Here is a 6,378-nt window from a genome sequence, read left to right as displayed (position 1 = left end):
TTGCATCCTGCAGGCAACATAAGAGATTACCCACATCCACGCCAACACCTGGGCTTGTTAGACTCAAGCACGTTAGCAGACACTCGGGGTATAAGATGCGCCTCAGTGTTCCGGTTTACAGGTCCCTGATTTAGTCAGATTGAACACATTTTACACGTTTATTCACTATTCAGGCTTCATCCTCTGCAAGCTGCCTCTTTATATCCCGTGCTTATGTGCTCTTCATTACTTATTGTTTTTCATATTGAGTTTTTGGGAAGTTATTTGTGTTTTTGTGCATTCTGGTCCTTTATCAGCTTGTTATGTTCTATCTTCTGTGGCTTGTCTTTTCAGTCTGTTTATAGTATCATGGTGACCACAAAAAGCTTAAATTCTGATGCAGTAAATGTATCCTTTTTCTTTATAGCTTCTGCTTTTTGCATCTCGCTAAAAAAAAAAAAACAAAAAACAACAACAAAAAAACCCCCTGCATGAATGTGTTCCTGGGCTCTTCATTCTGTTCTACCGCTCCATTTGTCTACCTCCATGCTAATATTTCACGGTTAATTATGATAGTTTTATAAGTCTTGATTCTTGGTAGGATAAATCTTACCTCTTCTCTCCTCTCACCTTGTTTCTCTTCAGAATTATCTTGGCTATATGGGGGCATTTTTCTTCCATATGAATTTTCTACCTTATTAAGTTCCATACCACTTTGATTGGGATTTGATGTAAAATTATGTATACATTTTATTTCTCCCATTACTTTGCAGGCATTTTGAGAGAAAAGTCAAATCATGTTCATCTTTCTATCTTAAAGCATTAATACCTAGTCTATGTGTATACTTGCACTGTCCTATATGGTAGCCATTAGCCACATGTGGCTACTTAAATTTAAATTAATTAAAATGAAATAAAATGAAAATTATGTTCCTCATGACCAAGTTTCAAGTATTCAATAGCCACATGTGGCTTGTGACTAACACCGGACTGTGCAGATATAGAACGTTTCCNAAAAAAAAAAAAGAGGAAAATCAGTTTTAGGCAAGTTGAACTTCAAGCACCAAGGGACATCCAGATAGAGCTATTTGATTGGCAATTTATTGGTTATATGAGAAAGCCACCTGGGCAGTAGGTAAGAGTTTCGGAAATTATTTACCTGTATCTTCAATTTCTTTTCTCATTAGAATTTAAGCATGCTTATGTCTCTGTACTCAAAGGAGGAATAAAAGGAAGGAATAAAGGAAAGGAGACTAAAAAGAGAAAAGAAATGAAGATGAAGGAAGAAGGTACATTTTCCTACAACCAATCCCCCCTCTGGGCACCATCACCACTTGTCCCCGCACTCTCACTTCTCAGTCAGCACAACATAGCTCGTATTCACCACTCCCCTAAGACCGTCTACACAAGATCCTTAAAGGCCTCCTTTTCACTAAATCCGATCAAGAAGACTTGGTTCATCGTTGACTTCCTAGCAGCCGTTCATGTTATTAAACTCTTCCTCCTTCTTGAAGCACTTTTGTCCCTTGGCTTCTGTGAGACCCCAAAGCCCACTGCTCAGACGCCTGGGTGGGTTCTTGCTCTCTGTTCACTCCCTCCATATCGGCATTCCACAGGGCTCTGCCCAAATCACTCTCCTCTTCTCATTTACAAACTCTCCTTGGGCAATCTCAACTGCCCCACTCCAGTTATTGATATTGGAGTAGTTGTGGTTGCAGTAGCAAAGGTACCCCAAATACAGACCTCCCCAAAGTTAATGAATGCTTGTATCTGCTCATTCAAGGAGCAGCTCAGAGCCTTCTCATCCCATGTCCTAAATAAAACTTGACATTCTCTTTTACTCCCAAATCCTTTCCACCTTCTCTCCCTCTTTCTCCTACATCATATTGGTAGGCAGAATAGTTGTTTATTTGGTTTTTTTTTCACTTCCTTAGCTCTGACCTATTTTGGTGGGATAGAAACTAGAACGTCCCAGACATTTTACACACTTCATCTCATTTAACTGGTATGCCTATTTTTAATAGAAAAAAAACAAACAAACAAGGTTTGGAGAGCGTTAACTCAGACTATAGCAAGGGCAGAATCAAGCTCACGTCTGTCCGATTCTAAAGCTGATGGTGTTCCCACCTGGTCCTGCTGCTTTTTTCTCACTCAGAGCCTGAAGTTCAGACAAGAACAAATAAATTATCAGGAAGAGACAGGGTTGGGATTCAGACCAGGATTTCTAAGCCCAAACCAAGGTTCATAGTCCTTTCTATATTTGTATATTTCTATCCTATGTCTTTATCAGCACTAGTGATGAATTCCCCCCAGTTCCTGGCTCTACATTTGCAAGTTAATGGACATTCTGCCAAGAGGGATCTGGGCAGAACCCCAAAGAACACCCATGGATCACAGCTGATGTCAGCCACACTCTTTTGGCTCCTGTGTCCATCTAAGAAAAGACCCTCCTTATCGCTCTAGATGGCAAATGGCTACTGCCTGAATTCTTGAATCAACATGGTCAAGAATATAGAAAATAGGATTTCCACCCCCAAAAGTGTTGCAAGACAGATTTTGCCTTGCATTTCTGAGACAGGCTCCTCCAGTACCTAGTGAAAAGGCTTATTCATTTCTGTCTGTGATAGGCATAGCTATATAGCCCCAAATAATTAAAATTACCTCCCAAAATCTGTCTTTGAAATGAATTCTAAATGGAGTGAGGAGAGAAGGAGAAAATAACTGGAGAGAACTGGATGGAAATAACTCCTCTCCCCTCTACTCTTTTCTAAACAAATTTAAAAGCCTTCGCAACTCCAAAAATACCCAGGGTTTTCTGCATGTCTTGCAAGCCCATGAATGCGGACAACACGAGATGCTACTGGTTACAGGGGCTAATGCCGGGAGTACCTCCTCGAATGAAGTCAGGAGCGGTCTGTATCACCATCATAGTTATTCCTGTATAAAAAGCATCCCAGATGACTGACGTGCTGTTTTCGTCAATCTTTAGATTCCCCCATTATCGCACGCCTTCACAGTGTGTGATCCAAGCCCAGGCCTGGCACAGATGCACCCTGGTGCTGCCAAAGTTGGCTTTATGAAACGTGGGTCCTCAGGCCTAAGCACGACCGGGGCCCCTATGACACCAGAAGCCTTCCAAAAACTCTTGAGCCCGTTGCAAGTTGTCCTTTCTGGGGACAGGCACCAGATACAAGAACAGAGAGAGAGGGCCAGAGGGGCCCGGCTCCAAGCTGTGTTGCCCCCTCTGCCACTCTCCCCCAGCTTCTACCTCGGAAATACACTTTACTGTTGGATTATTTCATTCCAAAAAAATTAATTAAAATAATACATGCACATGAAAGAAAATTCAATGATAGAGAAGGGAGACAACAATCTTCCATACCACCTTTCCGCATCCCTGGGGCCACTTCCCAGAGCTGACCATTTTTTAATCATTCCCATTTTCAGTCCTACTGGAAGTTACTGCTGTAACACGGAACCTATGTTACAGTGGTTCCATGTTAAATGACGCCTCTGCATCTATTTCTTGTGTAGCAACTCATGATAGTATCCGTTGACTCTCTTCTACAAAACATACACATTCTTTTCCCATAATCCTCCAAGTATTTTATGACCACAGAATAATTTCAAGTTCTTCCCTATTTCATAAAGTCATTAATCTCTATTTCTTGTTCTGAAAACCTTGGACAATGTCGCCTGGCTCAATGATGGGTGACTATTGGCATTTTTTCATCCCTCATCTTCCACTCTTTGCACCTCCCTCTGTCAAGTGATAAGGCCTCCGAAGTGGACGATGAAACAGACGATTGCTCAGTGGTGTAATAAATCTCACTGACTCTCTAGAGTCCCCCGTCACAAGTCCGTTGCCAACTGGGACTTACAGCAGGCTCCTAACATTTGAAAATAATGAGGCCTCTCTCATTCTATTTTCAGTTATTATCTCACTGTTCACTTTTGCACTGGTCTCCATTGAGGTAGAGTCACAAAATAAAACATCGGAAAGCTTTTCGCCACCTCCTGAACAGAACTGAAAGTCAGAGCAAGGCAAGGAGGAGTGGAGCGTGTCCGCTGAAGTGTGAAGACCCTGTTCCCATAACTGGGTTCCAATAACTGCCTATCAGTTTCCTTTGGCTGCTGTAATGAATCACCACAAAACGTGTGGCTCAAACCAACAGAAATTCATTCTCATGGCTTTGGAACCTGGAAGTCCAAAGCCAAGGTGCTGGCAGGGCCGTGCTCCCACCGGCGCTCCAGGGAAGATCCCATTCCTTACCTCTCCCAGCTTCCAGCGGGCGCAGGTGTTCCCTGACTGTGGCTGCGTCATTCATTCCGCTTTCTGCTTGCATCTTCACATGCCCTCTCCTCTTCTCCCTGTATATCTCCTCCTCCTATAAGTGGGTTTCCTATAAGGACACTTGTCTTTGGGTTTAGGGCCCTCCCAGATAATCCAGAATGATCTCATCTTGAGATCCTTGTGTTAATTACTTCTGCAAAGACCCTTTTTCCAAATAGGGTTACAGTCACAGCTTCAGGGGTGAGGATGTGGACTTATCTTTGGGGGATCGCCTTTCAACCCACTACACTGTACCTGGAAAAACACATTTTGATGTACAAATGAAGAAAAAGTCCTTTTCCCTCTGTGTCCTCTGAAAATAGGACAGGGAAGAAAGCAGACATCAAGAGTCTCTTACCCAAACCAGGGAAAGAAATTGTATACCCTTTCTCCCTTTCCGGCCCCACAAAGATTAACAAATTATTTTCTCCTGCTCTCCTTTCCAGTTCCACAGAGGTCTGTGTTTGTCATTTCTCCTGGGAATATAATTCCCAAAATATGCAGAGAAGGGTTGTTTTTGTGGTATTGCCAGCCTGTAGAGGAGGAGGGTTAATTATGAATTCTGTGATTGAAGAGTCCTCATCCCATGATCGGCTATAACTGGAAACCCTTTGGTCACATCACACAGCCACCCTGTTGCGCTCTAACATATTTCCTGGGGGACAGAGGGGAGCATTGGCCCCCTGTGCATTTTATAGATCCTCAATCTTACACCCTTTACAGTCATCAGTCAAAAAACTGGACCCCGATGGGCGAATTCACTTTTACAAGATCAACTTAAATACACTGGTCAGCAGAGAGCTAAGAGGCACTGGTGGGGCCTGGGAAGGAAAAGCACTGGACCCGGAGTCCTCAGTCCCCTGTACCCCCACGCCCCACCCATCGGTTGTGTCAGATGGAGTAAATCACTCTCTCTCCCTGAGCCTGTTTCCTCCTCAATAAAATCAAGATGCCACTTGCACCCTCACTTTTTCCTCCCCACCCCCAACTTCCTTCCATCCTCTCTTCTTTCATTCAAGCATCATTTGAACGCCTGCCAGACACCTGGCATGGAGGCCCAGAAGTGAGTCTCTCCCCCGGATAGCTTCTACACCCCCACCCTCATTTTGGGGTCGCTGTGGGGGGGTCAGATAAGAGGTGGATGTGAGGGTGCTCCGCGTAGCAGAGACACGTTCTAGGCAGGAGGCTATTTTTTAAGGCATTCATGCTTTAAAGGCTCTTTTAGCAGCATGTGGTGTGACGATTGCCTGTCTGGGGCAGCCCTGAATGGTCCTCCTGTGTTCTGGTCTAGTGAACGCCAAATAGACCCACTGAGTCATCTGCCTGCCCCTGAGCAGGGGGGCGGGGCTGGAGAACATCCCCGCCCCCTCAGGCAGCTCAGCATAATCCGCAGCCAACCCCAGTGAGAACGTAGTGAGCATAGCGCAAATATTACCTTAGAGTGCTTCCACAGGTGTAGTGGTGCTCTTTAAGCCATTTAAAATTATCCCCCATTTCATGTGTTCCTGCAACAAATATTCATACAGAAAAGTTCCAGTTGGATTTGCTTCCCCTCCCCCACAGTTACTCATCTGAATCGCTTTAATGCCACCCTTCAACCCTGGGAGTCGGCACATGGTTTCAGAGTTTTATGACAGGCCTATGTGTCCAGTTCCACGTCAGGCACCAGCTGAGTCCATCACAGGTGGGTCTCCATGGCTTCAGTCGGCTCAATGGGGAGACAGGCCAGATCTGTTTAGCCCTCACATTTCCAAGATTCTACAGTTCTGAGGTTCTAGAGCTTATCGCAAATTTCAGGATTTAAAGCTATAACAAGAAAGTATAAAGGTTCCTTGCGACCCCCACACCTGCCCCCATAAAGTGATACCCCACAAGACACTTCCTGCTCTTCTCAGAGATCTTGCTAAAGTGCTCTGTTAACTGAAGAGCCCACATAAGTTAAGACACATGGTGATTCTATCTCCTGGGGCTCAGTTTCTCTGTCTGTAAAATGGGTTCGTTAGATCACAGTGTTGGCCTGCGACAGCTTTTGCTGATTTGTGTCAAAATGGGGAAGGGATGTAAAA

Source organism: Hipposideros armiger, unplaced genomic scaffold (assembly GCF_001890085.2).
Source record: "Hipposideros armiger isolate ML-2016 unplaced genomic scaffold, ASM189008v1 scaffold_404, whole genome shotgun sequence".
Classification (NCBI taxonomy): Eukaryota; Metazoa; Chordata; class Mammalia; order Chiroptera; family Hipposideridae; genus Hipposideros; species Hipposideros armiger.
Note: the sequence above shows the minus strand (reverse complement) of the source record.